At 44.4% G+C, this 21,634-nt stretch overlaps 1 long non-coding RNA gene across 1 annotated transcript; it reads left to right on the forward strand.

The window, feature by feature from the left end:
* The first annotated feature begins 7,613 nt into the window (after positions 1–7,613).
* On the forward strand, positions 7,614–14,260 carry LOC126502107 (uncharacterized). The gene is made up of 6 exons (XR_007591845.1): positions 7,614–7,733; positions 8,760–9,296; positions 11,123–11,172; positions 11,626–11,706; positions 13,748–14,095; positions 14,146–14,260. It is a non-coding gene; the product is annotated as an uncharacterized lncRNA (long non-coding RNA).
* The last annotated feature ends 7,374 nt before the right edge of the window (positions 14,261–21,634 follow it).

Consider the following 21,634-nt stretch of genomic DNA (forward strand, 5'->3'; position numbering starts at 1 on the left):
CAGCTGTCCGCCTTTGCCTTGCTGTGCTTGGTGTCCCAGCCCGTTCCGGGGCTGTCCTCGAGTTGTTCCCCCAGGCACTGCACTTGTGTCCTGCACAGCACGCGAAGGAAGAAGCCAATTGAAGGAAAGACTCAAGAGGCTCTGGCTGTCCCACTGCGGGCCACACCCTACCACGTTAGCTTTGGGGTTAGGCTCTGAGGTCTTTCAGCTTCAACCGCCCCCATCTCCTTTGTGGTACCTTTACCCATGGGGATAAATGCCCTGTGCTGGTTTCCTTTTTAAAATTTTTCGATGAAATTTTTGGTTGTGAGCTTAGTCTTTGGAGACAGGGCCACCTCTCTAGCCCTTAAATAAAAAAAAAAATTAAGTTACAATACTAAGTGATGGGTTTCATTGTACATTTTCAGATGTATGTATCATTAAACTCCATTCTTTATCATTGAAGTTCCCCCTCACTATGCCCATTTGCTTCTGGAGAGAGCAAAACTCCTGGGAAAGGGCTGGAGTGATGGCTCGGTGATAAAGCACCCAGCTCCCATCCAGGAGGCCCTGTGATTAGTCATTACCACTAAAAAGAAAACAGGAGAGTGAGGAGATCAAGGAACCGAGGAAGAATTCTGTTTGTTTTTCTGAGACAGGGTTTCTGTGTGAAACCATCTTGGCTGTCGTGGAACTCGCTCTGTAGACCAGGCTGGCCTCGAATTCACAGGGACTCACCTGCCTCTGCCTCCTGAGTGCTGGGATTAAAGGCGAGCGCCGCCACCACCCGGCCCTGAGTAAGATTTTTTACAATGTGTGTAATTAATAGCCCTGAAAAGAGAGAAGAATCTATGATAAAACTATTAGAAATCTTAGAAATGCAGTGCACAAAACAAAGTCACCAAGAAAACGTTCACTGGACAGAATGACCAGAACTGACAGAGATAGAGGAAGATCTTCAGTGAGCTGGAAGATCAAGCTGGAGATTCTCAAAGAAAGCAACCAGGAAAGGATAAGAGAAAGGTTAATGGCATTGAAGCAAAATGGTCACCTTCAGAGAGCATTGTGGGAATTCCCAAACAAGAGGCAAAACCAAACAGGGAGAAAAATAGTTAAAGAAATTGTGGCATTGTCTTTTTTCTGAAAACACCTTTTCCCTTCAAAGACAGTGATCTTTTTCAAGACTTTGCAAACAAATTATGAATATGCCTCGAGATAATTTCAGACTATGTCCTTAACCTGCTGTCGTAGTGTGTGCTCTGTCTGGTTAAGTTTAACCTGCCTTTAAGAGAACACTGCAAACAACCCTACTCTGGGCCTTGCAGCACTTCCCTTACAATCAGCTTTGACAACCTAAGTTAATGCATAGCTTTAGTATTGTCCTGCCCTGACCAGAGAGAGGGAGGGGGCGGGAGAAAGGGAGGAGAGAGAGTATGTGTATTGTGCTTTTCATTTATTGAAAACAGCCATCAGGTTGAAAGCAACCTTGAGCAGCAAATATCCCTTCAATATTGGAAGCAATGTGTGGGTGTGGGGTGATCACATCTGTGTGCAGTTTTGAGTGCAGTTCTGGGTCAGCTGGGATCAGTAAAGTCACCTCTTCCCTTGTGAAACTCTGTTAAAGATCTCTGTTTAAAAACAACAATGACAATGTGTCCCCATTTCATTCCCATACCATATTTTCTGTGTTGTTCAGTAAATACAGAGCAGGGAGCAGGGACAGGCGAGGACAATCAGACACACACAAAAACAGACTACAGACAGGCCACAGTCCATAAACTAGGAACAGATGGAAGACACAGAGAGAAACAGAGAACTAGAATTTGGGTTCATTCCTGGTCTAAAACTCCTCAAAAGGAAGTCCGTCCCCCCCCCCACTTCAATTCCCTCATGTGACATCAACAATGTAAGAAATGGTTTCCCAGGATTAGAGAAAGAAGGGAGACTTCAGAGCCAAGGTTAGAGAAAGAAGGGAGACTTCAGAGCCAAGGTTAGAGAAAGAAGGGAGACTTCAGAGCCAAGGTTGTACCCAGTTCTAAACCATCAAGGGTGGTAAAGAAGCGATGAGATATGTTGCACTCAGGAAGAAATCAAAGCCAGAGAGAAAACTCTTCACGTTTCTGGAAAGGGCAAATCACTTTAGTGGAAACAGGAATGAGGCAGTGGGTGGAGCCAGATGGGGGAGCGACCACCTGGCACCTAAGGGCTCTGGACTCCACTGTGCTGAAAAGACTTTCCTTAGCAAGAACAAGAATCAGATGGATAGCAGGGTTATTGATAGTCATGGAGAGATGATCTTCAAAACCACAAAGATATGGAACTTGGAATCTAAGCGTTTATATTTAACCAATATTTCGTTTAAACGTGACTCTGAATGAAGATGTGATTAAGCATACTGAGTCTGAGGAAAATTAATGCTGATGTATTATGCATTTTTGAAAGAATTCTTTAAGAAAGGAAATTAACCCAGGGGACAAAGCAGTAAAGTTTCAGTACATAAAAACTACCGGCAAATAATACACCATGGTGAGCCTTGAAAACACCAGGTGAAGAAAGAGAGCCCTCAAAGCCGCACCTGTGTGGCTCCATTTATAGGCAATTCCCTATTTATCTAGAAAACTCCACAGTGATGAGAACCAGAGCAATGACTGCCAGGGCGTGGGAGCAGGGAGAGCAGCAGAGGTGGACAGTGACCACTAATGGACATGAGGTCACGAATTGCTCTGGAACTAGAGAGTGGGGACGGTCACATGACTCTGTGGCAAGACTAAAGTGGCCTGAAGTACATTTCGAAAGCATCACATGTATCGTTTTGGCTTTTTGAGACGACTTTATTATGTAACTAAAGCCAGTCTCAAGCATGCCATCCTCCTGCCTCAGCCTCTTGTGTGCTGGAGTTACTAGTGTGCACTACCACATCCAGTTAAAAATATATTTTTAAAATAAATATGCCCAGAAAAGGAAGCAGCAGAAGTCTGTAGGGGGTAAAAGAGAAGGTGGTGGGGTGGTAGGTGACATAGAATGACACACATGTATGGGAATGCCACACTGTTTTCATTATTTTACACAGTGAGTACATGCTATTAATAGATGAAGGAAATGAAAACATAGAATGGCCTAAATGTTGTCTATGGGTGTCAGTGAAGCTTGGTAGTGGGGTGTCTGTCAGTTTAGAGCCTCAGCAAAGTTGGCTTTCTTGTCATGTGTTCCGGTTCCTCTCCTCCCTCTTCCTTCCTCTCTCTCTTTTAATATCTGTTCCTCTCCTTTCACAGTCCTCTTTCTACTCTCATGGTATATACATACACACATACATATACACGCACAAACATATACACACATGAACACAATACATACATGCACACACATGCATATGAACACACACATACACACATGCATACATACACATGTATACAGACACACATTATGGTTATTTGAAAGAAAATGGCCCCATTAGGGAGTGGCACTATTAGGAGGTGTGGCATTTAGGTTTTCTGGCTATGACAAATAATGCTGCTATGAACGTAGTTGAGCACATGTCCTTGTGGAACAATTGAGCATCCTTTGGATATATACCCAAAAGTGGTATTATGGGTCTTGAGGAAGGTTGTTTCCTAATTTTATGAGAAATTGTCACCCTGACATCCAAAGGAGCTGTACCAGCTTGCATTCCCACCAGCAATGGAGGAGTGTTCCCTTTTCCCCACAACCTCTCCAGCATAAGTTGTCATCAGTGTTTTTGATCTTGGTCATTCTTACAGGTATAGGATGGAATCTGAGTTGTTTCGATTTACACTTCTCTGATGACTAAGGATGTTGAGCATTTCCTTAAGTGTCTTTCAGCCAATTTAGATTTCTCTGTTGAGGGTTCTCTGTTTAGGTCTGTACTCCATTTTTATTGCATTATTTGTTCTTTTGATGATCAATTTCTTAAGTTCTTTGTATATATTTTGGAGATCAGACCTCTGTCTTATGTCAGGTTGGTAAAGATCTTTTCCCATTCTATAGGCTGTCTTTTTGTCCTGTTGACTGTGTCCTTTGCTTTGCAGAAGCTTTTCATTTTCAGGAGGCCCCATTTATTAACTGGTTCTCTCAATGTCTGTGCTATTGGGGTTATATTTAGGAAGTGGTCTCCTGTGCCAATTTGTTCAAGCGTTCTTCCCACTTTCTCTTCGATGAGGTTCAGTGTGGTTGGTTTTATGTTGAGGTCTTTGATCCATTTGGGCTTTAGTTTTGTGCAAGGAAATAGATACGACTCTATTTTCATTTTTCTACATGTTGACATCCAGTTATGCCAGCACCATTTGTTAAATATTCTTTCTTTTTTCCATTTGATATTTTTTGCTTCTTTGTCAACAATCAGGTGTTCAAAATTCTGTGGATTAATATCTGGGTCTTCAATTCGGTTCCACTGGTCCTCCTATCTGTTTTTATGCCAATATATCAGGCTGTTTTCAGTACTGTAGCTCTGTAGTAGAGTTTGAATTCAGGGATTGTGGTGCCTCCAGAAATTCTTATATTTTACAGGATTATTTTGGATATCCTGGGGTTTTTGCTTTTCCATATGAAATTGAGTACCATTCTTTTGAGTTCTGTGAAGAATTTTTCTAGGATTTTGATAGGCATTGCATTGAATCTGTAGATTGCTTTTGGTAAGAATGCCATTTTTACTATGTTAATTCTACCTACCCAAGAGCATGGGAGCATGGGAGCATGGGAGATCTTTCCACTTTCTGGTGTCTTCTTCAATTTCTTTCTCCAAAAATTTAAAGTTCTTTGCATACAAGTCTTCCACTTGTTTGGTTAGAGTTACTCTGTGATATTTTATGCTATTTGTGGCTATTGTAAAAGGTAATGTTTTTCTGATTTCTTTCTCAGCCTATTTATTATATGTGTACAGAAGGGCTACTGATTTTTTTGAGTTAATCTTGTATCCTGCTACATTACTGAAAGTGTTTATGAGTTGTAGAAGTTCCTTCGTAGAATTTTTGGGATCGGCTATGTAAACTATCATATCATCAGCAAACAGTGAGAGTCTGACTTCTTCTTTTCTGATCTGTATCCCCTTGAGCTCCCTTTGGTGTCTTATTGCTCTAGCTAGGACCTCAAGAACTATATTGAATGGATATGGAGAGAGTGTATAACCTTGTCTTGTTCCTCATTTCAGTGGGATCACTGTGAGTTTCTCTTCATGTAGTTTGATGTTGGCTGTTGTGTAGTGATGAGGTGAGCAGGCCTGCTTTTCATCCCGCCCAGCTGCCGCATGGCTAGCTTTACACCCCAAATAATAACACACAAACTGCATTCATTTAAACACTGCCTGGCCCATTACATCTAGCCTCATATTGGCTAACTCTCACATCTTGACTAACCCATATCTAATAATCTGTATGCCACCATGAGGTCTTGGCTTACCGGCATGAGTCTAGCCAGTGTCTGTCTTGGAAAGGGGAATCATGGCATCTGTCTGACTCTGCTTTTTTTCCCCAGTATTCTGTTCTGTCTACTCCACCTATCTAAGTTCTGCCCTATCAAAAAGCCAAGGCAGCTTTTTTTTTTCAGGGAGATCCTATTTATTTTATTTCCCAATTCTTGAGAGAAAGTGTAGTCATCCAGGACCAATAAGATGGATGAGGTAAAGTGCACGTATATAGAACTCAATTACAAAGTTTTTGTAGGTCCAGGTAGATGGTTTTGGGGGTAAAAGCCCTGATGCACAGTCTCTGGAATCCACAGTGGTAGAAGGAGAGAACTCACCTCCCCGAGCTGCCAAGGCAGCTTTTTATTAACCAATAAAAGTAACAAGTAAACAGAAGACCCTCCTACATCACTGTTGGATTGCTGTATGTTGCCTATATTGTGTTTAGGTGTGTTCCTTGTATACCTGCTTTCTCCAAGACCTTTATCATAAAGGGATGTTGTATTTTGTCAAAAGCTTTTCCAGCATCTAATGAGATAATCATGTGGTTTTTATTTGTCAGTTTGGTTACATGGTGGATTACATTGACAGATGTTTGTATGTTGAACCATCCCTGCATCTGTGGAATGAAGCTGACTTGATCATGGTGGATAATGATTCTGATGTGTTTTTGGATTCAATTTGCCAGTATTTTATTTAGCATTTTTGCATCAATGTTCATGAGTGAGATTGGTCTGTAATTCTCTTTCTTATGTGATTTTGTTTTGTGAAAATTCTGGGTCTGTAGTAAAACTTGGTCCACGATAACTAGGCAACCATAGTTTAATAGTACTGTGATGATTCTAGAATACTGTGTTAGAGAGATGACTGACAACCCACTCAGACTCACAGTATAGAAACAGGTGGCATTCTGGCCAGCAGATACAGGAAGGAGAAGAATGCCCCAAGGGATGCACAGTAGAGGAGTGGTATAGGAGCCGCCACTGCAAATGAAAAAATATTCATAAGATAGCCAAGGTCCTAAGTCCTGAGAAATTAGATTTTATATCAAGAGAACCATAATTAACTAATCAAAAAAATAAATTGAGTTAATTCTCACTAAACATATTCAGCTGAAGTATATAAAAAAGACAAATGCACAAGACTATGGGATCCTTTTCAGAATGGGCTGTAAGAAGAAAGACAAGAGTTAGGTATAGGGTGGGTGAAAAGTGCTTAGTGACCTGGGATGGCAACTCTGGCCCGTGGTAGCATTTGACTTCTTGTAGACTTTGTGTCTGTTGTCATGCTGTGAAGACAGAGTGTGGGGGATGATTGCACAGTCCTAGTGGGGAAGTCTGAAGGTAGACTCATTCATTTCTTAAATTTGTACATCTAACTAACGACTATATGTGGCATTTTCATTAGTCACCAAACACTAACGGCCTATGTACCAGGCACCATACCACTGATGAGACTGAAGAGTTGGACAGAGACCAGAGTTCTATAGCTTGGACCTGGACTGTCCCCTGTAACACACAGTCTTTATAGACAAGTTGACTGAAGCTAGAATCACCAGGTGACATATTTCTGGATAGTTCTGTGAGGCTGTTTCAAGAGAGGTTTAGGGGAAGGGGGAAGATCCATCCTGAATGCAGATGGCACCATCGTATGGTTGGGGTTCTAGATAAAATAAAAAGAGACAAGATGAAGCTAGCTGAGAACCAGAATTCATCCCTCTGTTTCCTGACTACGTATGCTGCATGATCAACCACCTCACAGTATAGATGCCATGCCTTCCCACCACAATGGATCCGACTGTTGCCTCCAACCACGAGCTGAAACAAACACTTCAGTTGCATTCTTCAAGTATTTTATCATAGCAAAATTCACTCTAAAATTAAATGTCATAACTAATTAAATTAACTCTTCCAAGTCACATATCCATAAGACTTGGTTTGGGGAGCTGGCAGAATCTTTAAGAGAGACCTAATCTTTAGGAGAGGAAGTTAGGTCATTGGAAGCCTGCCCTTAATGGGAACAATGGGACCCTGCTTTCCCTCTCTTTCCCCAGGGTGAATCATGCTAGGCAGGTGCTATACCCTGTTTATATTTTGCCAGCTCCCTCCTGGTTGATGATTAACTGATTGATTTTGACACAGGTTATTACTAATTTATCCAGGCCAGCCTTGAACTCAATCTGTCGACTAGGCAAACTCTGAATTTGTGGTCATCCTGCCTTACCTTACTGAGTAGCTGGAATAACAGGGCTGAACCACCAGACCCAGATTTCAAAATAAAAGAACATATGGAAAGACCAGTATGGAGGACGGGCAGGAGGGGAATGGGCAGCTTGCAGGTGAGAGGGCATGGCTTGAAATGGAACAGTAGGGAAAGAGCAGGAAATGGGCTGGTGTGAAGGATATACACACAGTAAGACTGGAGGGGGAGGGCATTATGGTGGGCAGAGCATGGGGGAGGGAAAGGTTGGAATCAGAGGGACGATCAGAAATGGTCCCTAGAGTGCTGGCTTCAGCAAGAAGACAGAACCTGAAGACGACAGGTGGTGAATTGTCATTACGGCTAAGCCCTTTCCTCTGGTGACATCTGCCTTCTGCTGCTAACAATCCAATTCTAGAGGGGAAGAGAGTTTCTAAACTAATTGGTGACCAGTAAGGGAAGACCCTTAGGTGAAATAACAGGAGCAATGTGAAAGTCTTGACCCAGTGATTGGCAGAAAGAAAGAGTCTGGATAGTTCAGGCTCAGAAAAATGTCTCTGTGTTACTAAGCCCCAAGCATCAACTACGACACCTTTTACTAGTGTTTCCTTCTGACATGTCCTTGCACACAGCACTGGCTAATGAAGATGGCCTGGTTTCAGTGCTCTTTGCCTTTTTTATTTTTTAATACTTTAGACTTTATGAACAGAAGCCAAGAAGGCCAACAAAAAGACCACATTCGGTCAGACAGGGATATTTACTGAGCTTGTCAATGTGGATTCTACTGCCATCCTGAAGAGGGCCAGGTCATTCTACTGCTGTCCTGAAGAAGTGAAGAACAAATTACTCCCAAGGAAAAATGCAGAAACCAAACTTCTTGGCAGTCTACATGATTGTATAGTCATCTAGGGAGAAACTGAGAGCACTGTTACTTTTCAGGAGTTCCCATGGGCAGAAACTGGGGAGATGGGTTTCAGCCTCAGCACCCCCTCCCCTCCTCTTCCCCACTTCCGGATCTCCATGAAGTTTGTAACGGACACACTACCAAGATAGGTCTACCTCATAACAGACCAGAAACAATAGAGGTAGCTGATGATGGCTGAAACCTTTGAAACCGTGAGCCAAAATAAATCTTTTCTCCTTAAACCTTTCTCCCATGTCACAGTGATGGAAAGAATAACACAGCTCTCCAGTGCCAATCGTTCCCATGGGAATCTAAAAGGAGCCTGTGCTTCTGGTGCTGGGGTATTCCTGTATCTTTGCCTGGCAGTGGAAGAACATCTGCTGAAATGGTTCGTCGGAACAAGCAGGCTAGCCTGGGCTCACCTCGGGTGTTACAAAATAGGTCAGCTGGTTCTCCTGGTAGCAAGGCAGTCCTGCATTGATAAGCAGTCCAGATGGGGCTGTGATAATCCCTGTCCTCTCGGTGTCTAAATCCTCTTCCTAGCAGGGAGGGAGCAAGGTAGAGTACAGCAAGCTTCTCTGATGAAAGGTCCTGCAGGCCAAGGGTGGTGATGAGTAGAGGGCCTCGGTCGGGTTGAAGGATTGGGTGAGCCTGCCCCTTGGGAGGGTGTGCACTCACCAAGAAGCAGGAGTAAGCCAATGGTGACAAGCCTAAGAAGAGTTCACAGCCACTCTGAAGTTGAAGAGGAGAGATAGGATGGGTGCTAAATGACAGCCCACATCATGGGGAGCCACTGAGGTGAGTGCTGTGGTCTAAGAGCTACGCATGATAATTATCTGGATAAATGATATGTTAGATCAGTCCGAGCTCTGCTGTGTAGGTGGGTTTGAAATGTCCCCAAAGGAGTGAGTGTTAAAGGCTTGCTTCTCAGCTCAGTGCTATTGGGAGGTTGTGGAACCTTTAAGAGGTGGAGCCTAAACGGAAGGCTTTAGATCACCAGGGATTACAGAAGCCTGGCCCTTTCCGCTTCTGTCTTTCATTTTGTGACTATGAGGTGAGTATTTTGCTCTGCCGTGTTCCCACCATGACGAGTTATCTTAGTACAGGCCCAGAGCAACAGAGTCACCAACCGTGGACTCTGAATTAGTGAATCAAAAATCCACCTTGTCTCTGTCTAGGTTGCCTCGGGTGTTTGGTTAATGCGCGTGGTTGGTGGTCTAGTTGCTTTTGTTTCTGTGATGATGAGATAAGGTGTGGGGGGGCATGGCAGAGGAGGCTGACTGGCAACATGTGGCTCTAGCTGAGCCTTGGATTTGATGTGGATGTTTGGTTTTGGAGAGAACCGTAGGTATTGCTTTACTAAGACCAGTATTTAATACTTGACAGTAATCATAGCTATTGCTTTGCCCTCCTATTCTATGCTTTTCTCTTTAGACAGGTTTCACAACAACTCAGACTGGCCTCAAACTCAAGATCTTCTTGCTTTGTTTGTTTGTACCTTAGTTTTAAAGATGTTTCCTAGGCTGGACCCAACTTCTGGGCTCCAGAAATCCTCTCTCCTTAGCTTCCCCAGTTACTGGGATTTCTGATGTATATCACCACATTTGGGCTATAATTTTCCTTTCATTTCCATGTGTCCAAACAAGAACTTCCCCAGGGCGAGCAGAACTCAGCACAGTGGATGGGCGCACAGCATCAAGCAGTTTGGCTAGGTACATTCGCAGCCTTTGGAAGACTTCAGGCTCAGCCCTTATTAGTGCTCCAAGGGACATTTGTGATCTTTTCCTGATATTCTAGGTCCATCTGAGTTTTGGAGGGTTGACCCCATCTTTGACTTGCAAGGGTGATATGAGGCAAAAACTGCCTCAGACACAGAGCCAGATGCCAAGGAAGTCTGACCATCCAGATCAAGCCAGCTGAAGCCAGTAGGAGTTAGTTCAAGGCCTTCTATTGCAGATGTTGGGGGGTTGTAAGGAGGGGGCCACTTGTTGGTTCCTGGCTGCTTAGCCCCAAAATAATCACACAGAAACTGGTATTAATTAAATCATTGCTTGGCCCATTAGCTCTTGCTTCTTATTGGCTAACTCTTACATATTAATTTAGTTGTTATGCTCAAACCCTAAGTTTGGCACATCTCAGCCCTATGTTGCCTCTAGTCTATAATGTGGGATTCCCCTCTGTATGCTGTGACTATCATTGGTTAATAAAGGTTAATATATCAGAGCTATAGGGAACAGAGCTAGGTGGAGTAAACTAAACAGAATGCTGGGAGAAAGTAGGCAGAGTCAGAGAGAAGCCATGGAGCCATCATCGGAGACAGACTGCTGAAACTTTGCTAGTAGGTCATGACCTCGAAGGGATGCACAGATTAATGGAGATGGGTTAAATTAATATGTAAGAGTTAGCCAATAAGAAGCAAGAGCTAATGGGCCAAGCAATGATTTAATTAATACCAGTTTCTGTGTGATTATTTCGGGGCTAAGCAGCCAGAAACCAACAAGCAGCTCCCTCCAACAAGTCTAATGCTTTTGATTTTATGATTTTATGGCACGCTTCCATTTATGCCCTTACCCTGTGTGATACTATGACGCACCAAGAAAAGTCAATTTGGTCTTCATTCCCAGGTCCTGGTACTGAGCTCCTAAAACCCCTTGGAATTTCCTGAGTGGAGGAGGTAAGTCTCTTTCAACCATGCCCCAGTGAAAGTCTTTAAGGATAGGAGCTGGTTGCTAAGAGAACCAACAAATGAGGCTTAGCACCTTCAGCCCTCTACTTCTTGGTCAATGATTTCATGAGTCAGGTCTATAGAATGTTCGAGATGCAATCTCGTTCCAGTTTGAATCTGAAATGTCCCCATGTACTCATGTTGGATACTATGTCCCAGATGGAAACTTTAGCTCCCTGATGCAACTCTGGGAGGTGGTGCCTCGCTGAAGGCTGCAGGTCACTGGAGCTGGACCTTCAGGTGTTTTTATCCCTGGATATTTCCAGTCACTTGCTGTTTTCCAGCCCACTGTAACATGAGCTGCCCTGCTCCATGGTCCCCTCCCTACCCTAGTGAGCTGAATCCCTCCGAAACCATGGGTCAAAATAAAACTTTCCTGTTATTTGTTTGTTTGTTTTTCAGGTATTGTGAGCAAAGGGATGTGGAAGCTAGCTAATATTCTTCATAAAGACCCTTAGACCACAGGCTTTGGAGAGCTTCCAGGTTGGTGAACAGAGGGACTGGGAGGGTAAAGACCCTAAGGAAACTCACCGCCCTTCCTGTGTACCTGACTCTATGGAACCCGTCCTTCTGGCTGTTCCTAGTTGTACCTTTTATAGTGAATCAGTAACCATGACCAAGCTTTCTACCCCAAGGAGGATGCAGGGAGCTTTTGATTTATAGCTAGTCTGTTGCAAGTTTGATAGGCCAGTATGAAACCTACAACCTTCAGTGACAACAGTTCTGTGGGGCCTGGGGGCGCATGCTACTTCTTGGAAGCCAGTGTGAAGATCACTTAAACTGTAGAACACAATTGGATGGTGTGGGAGAGGATTCCTTCCTACCCAGTTGGCATCAACCCTGAAGTGTGTGTGAATACAGAGAAAGGCATTTTTTGGGCTTTGGAATAAGATGTAACGATTCTGTTTTCTTTCTCTGTTTTCTCACTATGGCCCCCAAACACCCTTCAGTTCTTTCTGATTCAGCCTCCTTCACTGGTACCATGCCTCCTGCTAAGGCTTCCCCACACTATCCTTGACCTCTGAGCCTAGAGTCTAATGTAGCCACCCAACCCCCATGCTTACAGGAGGTGTGATTCCGCTGACAGCTGTTTGGAGTCTCTGTGTAGGGAAAGGAAGGGCGGGCTAGAGGAAGACTGGCGGGTGGAGGAGGCCTGGTCCTCCTCTCTCTCTGTAGGTGAAGTAGGTGAAGTGTGGGCACATCTGGCCTCTCCATGGCCTCCACGGGAAGGGTTGTGTTGGTGGCCTTGACCTTCTATTGTTTTTAAGCAGCTGTTAGCTGAACAAAAGACAAATGAAAACTTTCTGTGGTTGACATTGAAAAAATGGCTGGCATGTCAGATGGTAACTCATTAAGGAATTCCCATTCATCAAAACAATTCATTTTTGTTTGAAGAGGCGAAATAAGCCGTTTCTTGCTGGCTTCAGTGTCAGCCTCTCTGGTCACACGAGGCTCTGGTTTATTTGCAGTAATTTCTATTCTCAAATTCTAAGAGCTTTGGGGGCCTGTTTGGAATATCTTAAGTCAAATCCAACTGTTTTACTCAGATACGTCCATAGGAGCTCATTTTCCTCTATATTTTTTCCTTTACAATTCTAATCACTGAGACTGGCATTTAACATTAAAAGATGGGAAGGTACACACCAAGTGGGTTCTTTTTTTTTTTCTTCCAGAATTTGAAATATACCAAAGAATTTGAATCCATCACTGTACTGTGCATAGGAAAATGGTTTCCGGGTGGCTTTAAAATGCTTTCCTAATGAGAGGAATTGTTCAGAGTTTCTTAGAATCCTGAGCCCTAATTAAATTTTATAAATGTTCAGTTGTAAAATTTAAAATCTGTCACTAGAAAGCACATGTAGTTGGTGTTTGTAGCTGTGTTTGGTCAAGTGCCACAGAAATCCAACTCTATACCTCCCCCTTAACAGGTTTTCCCTCAAGACTCTTTGGTCAGGGTCATTTCCCAATGACTGGCCTTATATTTCTTATCTCCCAGGTTTAATCTTCAGGAAGTCCCCATTCTCCTTCCGTCCCCTGCAGCCTCACTCCTGCAAGCCCAGTTCCCTGTCAATCCCCTCAGTGCCGGCTCTCACCTGTCACTATTATCTTCCTTTCTCCCTGGGTAGATCAGGGAGAGCTCAAAACCCTGGCTGAGGTCAGGTGAGCATTTCAGTGTGCCAGCAAACCAGGAACAATGAGAAACAAGCAAAGGCTTGCACCAGAGCCGTGGGAAACGGGAAACAGGACTGTCGGGAGGAAGAAGGCAACCTCTGCTCACCTCCACCCTGGGCTCCAGGAAAGATTTCCAAACTGGAATCACCAGACCTCACTTCCAAGAGAAGCCAGCGCTTTAGACTTTAGTATAAAATCTCTCCGTTTTAGAAACCGCAGTTCTTCAAAACCTTGAAGATTAGCATCCTCCAAGCTGACGACTATCCCATCGCGCTAGGGAATTCTTTACTTGGGTGTTAACATTTACTAATTGTTGAGATACTGATCTCCATCCCTCCGTGTGCTTGTCCAGGGATCTTGCAAGTTAACTCCTCATGTTGGGAAGCCTGCTGCTCTTCAAATGGCCTCTCCAGGCACAGAACCAGAGCTCCTGGGGAAGCAAGCAGAGTAAATGGCTGCAAGTTTCTCTGGGTGTGATGGTTTTCTTTGACCTCATGTCAGGGTCAGGAGGTCAAGGAAAGGTAAGTAAAAAAACAAAAACCCCCACATCCGTGAACAATGAACATTCACATGCAGGGACAGAGAGGGAAAGGGAGAGAGAGAGAGAGAGAGAGAGAGAGAGAGAGAGAGAGAGAGAGAGAACCACACCCATACACCCATGCACATTCACATTCAACCACACACACACACATGCATGCATGTATGCACACACACACATGCATGTATGCACACACACACACATGCATGAAGGGGTGCACGCACACATGCACGCACACACTATTTCCTGGCTCATTTTCTTCTCCTCACCTGCTCTTGATGCTCATTTTCACCTGTACAAAACATACCCTCTGTCTAGGGTTTCCAGTGCCGTGAACAGGGGTAAAGGAAGGGTATTCTCAGTTCTGCCCTCCCCGCACCAACGTCAGCTGGCCACTCCAGCAGGGCACGGAGACAAGCCAGGGCAGCTACTCTAGCCAGCCCCTGGAAGCTCCGGAGAGGGTAGGATTGGCTCATCCCAGGTAATGTTTTCCCTGGGGCCCTGGATCAGGCTGATGCCCTTGGCCTGTTTACCCCGAGTACCCTCCTAATGCCGGCTATCATCCCTAGGGCTCCCAGGAGGAGCCGACATCTCACTCACCCAAGCCCTTCTGCTGCCGTACTGTCCCAGTTTCCAAAAGTCTGGAGGAGCTCTACACAAAGTGCCCTGCAATCAGGCATGGGAAACCCCTACAGATCAGTCAATCTTTTTAACATATAGGCAAAAAAAGGTCTTAGAACTGTGTTCTTGTATGTGAGGGGGCAGTGTAAAGAAACTCCCGGCACGACTGCCCATTACTGTAGATATGAAATAGAGGGGCAGGGGGCTAGGGAGGTGGGAGAAAATTTGCACGAAGAGTGAGGATAGTGAGATGGTAAGAGATAGAGAATAAAGGAGGGAAGGAGGGAAGAAGAGAGAGAGAGAGAGAGAGAGAGAGAGAGAGAGAGAGAGAGAGAGAGAGAGAGAGGGGGAGAGANGAGGGAAGAAGAGAGAGAGAGAGAGAGAGAGAGAGAGAGAGAGAGAGAGAGAGAGAGAGAGAGAGGGGGAGAGAGAGAGAGAATAAGAACGCAGGGATAATGGAGGCTAGCAGGTTATAAGGAGAGTGAGTAGCTGGGGAGAGAGAAGAGCCAGGAGATGGGCATGGGGAGCCTGGAGGCCCGCATGGGCTTTGATATGCAGTCATTGGAACAGGTCAATGGAGCCATATGTCCCTTCTGCCAGAGGTAAGGAAAATGACTCCTTTTGGCAGATGGGAACCAGTTTCACAAGTTCCTGAGGAATGCTGGCTTTTATGCTGTTGCCAGAAATCCTATAGTCTAGCTTGAGTTCGTTTCTGGATACTTGGGCAGCCTGAGACCTAAAAGTTCTGGGGTGTGGGGTTGCTTCTAGCAACCAAACTAGATCTTGTCATGATGCTCCAATTAGTTCGCAGACCCAGTCCTTTACTGTAGTAATTCTAGGGCTTTGATAGCATTTACATGGTTGTTTTCCTTGCAGTGGTTTTACTGCGCGGCGATCTGCGCATGAACTTAAGCACGGTACAGCGTTTTTGTAGTTCTTATCTCATTTCCACTTTAACAAATAAACCCTGTGGCTCCACCAGTAAAACGTCAGCTCCCCTCCCACCCCCTTTCCCAAGTTAGCCATGTTTTTATTAGGTTAATGCTGAACCCACCTATTCGTCACGAAGAGCTGGCATTTGGGGCCGCATTTGCTCCTTGTCTCATGTTTGTTTGTAAAGTTCATTGTGTGGTTTCTAATATGCTTTCTGGGTTAAACATTTCTAAATTTCAGGTAGTCAGAATGAGTCAACCTCGCAGAGCAAGGAGTATATGATAAACAGCAAAAACAGGCTCTCACAGTTCCCCAGGCAACGTATAACATGGTAACCGTGAATATTTTACAGACAATATGTCACAGCCTCAACAATCTGGGAAAGAAGGAAGGGGAAGAACTAGGACCCTCATGGATCCAACTCCCCAGCCCCCCTCTTTCAATGTGGGGTCAAGTTTCCAAGAAAAGCTACATAATGGTGTCATCCTAGCTGGTCTTTGCCCTCCCAATATATTTGCTTTACGTAATTTGCTGAATATTCATGAATATTAATATGAATAAGACATGTGTGACTATTAAATACACCTGGTAATCAGATTTCTCTGAGTTTTTCTCAAATTCATTTACTCTTTGTGATGGTGTGTGTGTGTGTGTGTGTGTGTGTTTGTGTGTGTGTGTGTGTGTGTGTTGAATACCATGGATGGTACTGGTGGAGACCAGAAGAGAGCATAGGATCCCCTGGAGCTGAAGTCATAGGAGGTTGCAAGCTGAGAACTGGACTTGGGTATACTAAAAGAACAGCAGATGCCACCGAGCTCCAAGTCAGATCTTCAGCCCCTGAGCTTCCTTTGAGTAGACAAAAGCTCTCATGTCAGGAAGACTTGGAGACTTTTATGATGATGCTGGCGGTTAGATACACGAAAATCTCCAAGGAAACTCTCCTGTCAAGTATTAAACTGTGATAATGGCTGACACACACTTTCACTCTTTCCCTGTGACTTCTTCCTCTTTTTAACAAAGTGATTCATGGCTCCTGACGTGTGCACAGGTGGTTGAAGTTTACAATGTGATTTGCTGGCTGTCATTCAGCTGGCCGCTGTATTTATGATAGTTCTCAGATAGTAGATCACAGACTAGAATTGTTTTCTTGTGTAGAATGATTTTTCTTTCCTGTTTAATGGGGCTTAGTCATACACAGAGAAGGGTAGCTGCGAAGGTTTGTGTGGTATTCTTAGCGCTCCGTCACTAGTTCAGGAAACAGAAAATCCACCAAAGTGAATACAGCTCTTTAAAATGTATTACCTCTCCCAGTGGCCAAAGTTGAAATAATTTTAAAAGCAAAATAACACAGGGTGGGAGATAATACAAAACATGATGTTGTGGGATAATCTTTTTGTACACTGTGGAGATGTGTCTCTGCCAAGGCTCCTTTTGATTGATTGAATGAAGAACAGAATGACCAATAACTAGGCAGGAGAGGATAGGCAGAACCTTCAGGAAGACAGAGGAACTCAGAAGAAGAATCTGAGGAGCAGAGATTTTGCCAGCAAGATATGGAGGAAGTCGGACATACAGTATGAAGCAGAGATAACGAGTCATGTGGCAGAATGTAGATTAGTATAAACTGGTTAATAAATTTTAAGAGATAGTTGGGAACAAGCGTAAGCTAAGGCCAAACTTTCATAATTAATAAGAAGTCTCCATGCTATTTTTTAAGAACTGGCGGTCCAAAGAAAATCCAACTACAGCACAAAACAAATATTCATGAATTCATGATGATACAAATAGATGATTGAGTAAATGAATGAGAGAGAAAAGATAATTCTCCTTGGCAGAAGAATAGTCAACCTTCAAGGAGGTGAAATCCCAACTCATAATTCTTCAAGTGTGGGTTGAGCATAGTAACTGCCATTTCAAAAGGGCAGTGTGTGTGTGTGTATATATATATATATATATATATATATATATATATATATAGAGAGAGAGAGAGAGAGAGAGAGAGAGAGAGAGTAAATTCACAGTGAAAACCATGATAGACAGTGCTGTACTCTGGAGGTCAAAGCCAATACCAACAGTGATAAATCACCTTGTAAGTGTGAACCTGTTAAGGTCTGATTCTTGTGTGTCCCTTAACTGCTCATGTGTTAGAATCTTGGTGCCCAGCGAGGAACTCCTGGAAAGTGGTGAAGCTCAGCCAGAGGGCTTTAGGTTATTGGGATCATTTTTGCAAAGGTTAATGTGGGACTCTGTAGTCTTCTTGCTCTTTTTATTTTTTGACAATTGTATGCTAACTTGTGATGGGCCCCAAAAATCACAGAGCCAATTGATTTTTGTGGTATATTTAATTGAACTATGCTACTCCAAGACTGTGTTAATAATAAAAGTTAACCTTGAAGGGGGTGGTGCCAGTGACTAGCTGACCAAAATTAGCCATAGAGAAGCCATAAATACAGATAGAGAAGATGCACAGGAAAGAGTAAGGAGGGACTTAGAGATTTCATAGTCTCTTTGATCTGGGAAGTGTGGAAAGAAGGTGCTTTTAAAAAGGCTATCACCTCCTCAAAAGAGAGAGCAGATGGACAGGAGCCAGCTGTTTTGAAAGATCAGCAATAACAGTGACTCAGATTCCCAATGTGGGCTCCCTCTAGTCTGTTGGTGTCTCACTTTGGAGCAGATGGCCACAGTTTGTGTGACCCATGAAGACAAGACATTTCCTTACCGGAGTACTAAGACTCCAGGAGCCCTCAGGCCAGACCTGGAGACCACAGGCCAGAACGTGTGACCTACATATCTGGAGTCCATTACAGCAGGATCATCTCAAGAGCCTTTAAAAACCAGGGTTTCCCTAAGTCTCATACGGTGGCCTCTGAACCAACTGGGCTCTCCTGTCCCCTTTGAAGAGGCTGAGAAACTGAAGTACAGTGCAGAAAACCTCAGACCTGGGGTGAGAACACCTGGGTTAGGCACTCCAGAACCCTGAGCATCTAAAGTCCCTTGGATTCCTGAGGCATCAAAACTGCCCCTACATCTATGGGAATGATGAACAGAGTTCTGCCTTCAAAGTGGCAGATGGCCCTTTCCCACCTCAGAACCTATCCCAGGTCCAATTCTTATCATATAAATGACCAGAATCAGGTCAGAACGTGATGTGGTTAAAGATGTATCTGCCTTGGCAAGTGAGGAAGGGGGCTACATGCTGTTGAAATAAGAGCGGCGGGGCTGCGTCCCCAGCATCCCCAGCACCCCGGCCGCTTGGCTAGCTTATGCCCGAAATAACAACACACAAACTGTATTCATTTAAACACTGCTTGGCCCGGCTAGTTCCAGCTTCTTATTGGCTAGTTCTTAACATATTGTTCTAACCCATTTCCAAGGTGCGTTTACCGGGAAGATTCTAACCTACGTCCATCCTGGGTCTGAGCTTCATGCTTCTGCCTCAGAGTGCAGAGCTATCGTGTCTATGCGGCAGAGCTGAGCATGGCGTCTCTGCTCCAGAGAGCAGGGCTGTCAGGTCTCTCCGGGAGCAGAGCAGAGTCTCTCCGGAAGCAGAGCAGAGTCTCTCCGGAAGCAGAGCAGAGTCTGACCTCACTTCCTCTTCCGCCCAGCATCCTATTCTATTTACTCCTCCCACCTATGTTCTAACCTATCAGGGCCAGCCAAGCAGTTTCTTTATTGCTCAATGACCTTCCTCCATCAACATGCCAACAAAACTGTGGAACTAGCTAACATGCACCCAGAAGCTGAAGAAGTGTGTGTAGAGTAGGACCTTGAGAGCACTTGGTTAAGGGGAATAGAGTGATGAAGTCTGAGAGGAAAGCTTGTCAATACGGTTCCCTTCTCCTTTGATACAGAACTGCCTACCCTGCCAGGACCCTGGGAGACTGTGCCCTGGGGATATATTATCAGAACCACTAAATGATAGTTGTGTGAACTGGTGGAGCAAGAGCCCAAAAGGCTCAGATGAGTGCATGCGTGTGATTAGCTACCTCAGAAAATCCACCCACTGATATGGGAAGCCTTAGGAAGATGAGCCAGAAGGTGAAAAAGAAATCCCATAGCCATCTAGACCCACATCACTTGATAAAGAGGAATTCAGTATTCCAGCCATGTGAAGACATTGCCCCCAGTGCAGCATGGAAAACATTGATGGAAGAGCCTCAATGTTGAGTAACCTGGGATTGGCTGTCCTCCATGGGACCTACTGATGATGAACATGATGATATAGATATAGAATCCCACTCCGTGATGACAGTAAGCAAAGTAGGGCCCCAAATAATGAAGGTTAAATGTTGGGTTTAGCCCATCAGAATCAAGGTGGGTACAGATGGTTAACAGTGCTTGGTGCTGCTAGGAGCAGAAAAGATGGACACGGCAAGGGTATCGCTCTCTATGTATGTACTAAAAGAGATTAGGCTGAAGAGAGGGCTCGGTGGTCAAGATTGACAGCTGCTCTTGCAGAGGAGCCAAGTTTAGTTCTCAGCACCCTTAATCAAGTAACTTAACCACCTGCAACTCTAGCTCCAGGGGGACCTAATCCCTCTGGATTCTCAGGGACCAGTACGAGAGAGACAGAGAGAGAGAGAGAGAGAGAGAGAGAGAGAGAGAGAGGATAAATCATTTTTTTTTTAGTTTTTTTTTTAATCTTTTGTTTTTCAATACAGGGTTTCCTCTGTGTAGTCCTGGCTGTCCTGGAACTTGGACTAAGAGCAGGCTGGCCTTGAAATCACAGATATCCACTGCCTCTGCCTTCCAAGTGCTGAGATTAAAGAATAAGTCTTTTTAAAAGTCACAGGCCACAGGCAGCTGTCCAGTAACATCATATGCCTTTATCGAATGTCTATATTTGAGCCAGTTTCTAGACTTGGCATTTACTAACAAAAAGAGAGCTTGCATCTTAGGAAGAAACACCCCGAGTCACCACAGCCACCACATATGACTGTTGAAGTAGGAGCGGCGGGGCTGCATCCCCGGCACCCGGCCGCCCACATGGCTAGCTTATGCCCCGAAATAATTACACGGAAACTGTATTCTTTCAAACACTGCCTGGCCCATTATCTGTAGCCCCTTATTGGCTAGCTCTTACATATTGTTCTAACCCATTTCTAATATTCTGTGTAGCCCACGAGCTGGCTTGCCAGGGAGGATCTTAACCTGCGTCTGTCTGGCGTGGGAGAATCATGGCGACTCCCTACTAAGCTTCTTTCTCCCAGCATCCTGTTCTGCTTTCTCCGCCTACCTAAGGGTTGGCCTATCAAATGGGCCTAGGCAGTTTCTTTATTAATAAGAAATCACTCCCACATCATACGACAATGGTCTAGATAGCATTTCCCCGAGAGGACCTATGTCCCTTTACTCAGGTCACCACAAAGAGGGATGAGAGCATGCTTACAGAGCTCCAGGACTAGTAGACATAAGTTCTGAGTTTTTCTTAATTTAACCCAGGATTTGGAGACCCTTTATGGTTCTCTTGCTGGAACAGGGCCTACAGGAGCCAGGTATTAAGTAGAAACCCAAGCCTGAATGGTTTATAACAGGCTCACAGGACCTTGGAACCCCAAAAAAGAGGCACTTATTTAGCCTGTGAATTTCCCTGGAATGGGTGTGGATGGCTGTTGGCAGAATCCATGAATGATTTTTGGTTTGTCAGTCTGCAGAGTCATACATCCAAATAAAGGGGGTTGAATGAGAAGACCTTGAGGGGGCTCTTTCCCCTGACCCAAAGATTGAATGGCAATGAAAATAACACTGTACCCCAAGAAGAGCACTGAGTTACCCCATGGATGAAGACCTACGGGATGCAGGCAGAATCACACCAATCATAACCCTGGTCTGATTCATCAGTCTTGGCCCCAGAGAAGATGGACTCTGAAGGATGTTGGGTACTACAAGTCAAACTTGGGCAAGTACTCGTCCTAATGACTGCTCTTACTACAGATATAGTGTGTAATTGTTTTGCTGAGCACAGAAAAAAATGAGCTTGGGTCCAGAGAAGGTAGCCTTTTCTGTCCCTTCCAGGGGCAAGTCCAGAAGCAGTCAGCCTTGACATGAGTGGATGCTACTGTCCATTTACTTCTTGTCCAAGTCCTGTGCTAACTCTTTTGCTGTCTGTTGTCCTTTGAGGACTAGTCTGTCTGTGTAAGGAGAAGA

The sequence above is a fragment of the Alexandromys fortis genome, unplaced genomic scaffold (assembly GCF_014885135.2).
Source record: "Alexandromys fortis isolate MF-2015 unplaced genomic scaffold, M_Fortis_MF-2015_v1.1 scaffold_51, whole genome shotgun sequence".
Classification (NCBI taxonomy): Eukaryota; Metazoa; Chordata; class Mammalia; order Rodentia; family Cricetidae; genus Alexandromys; species Alexandromys fortis.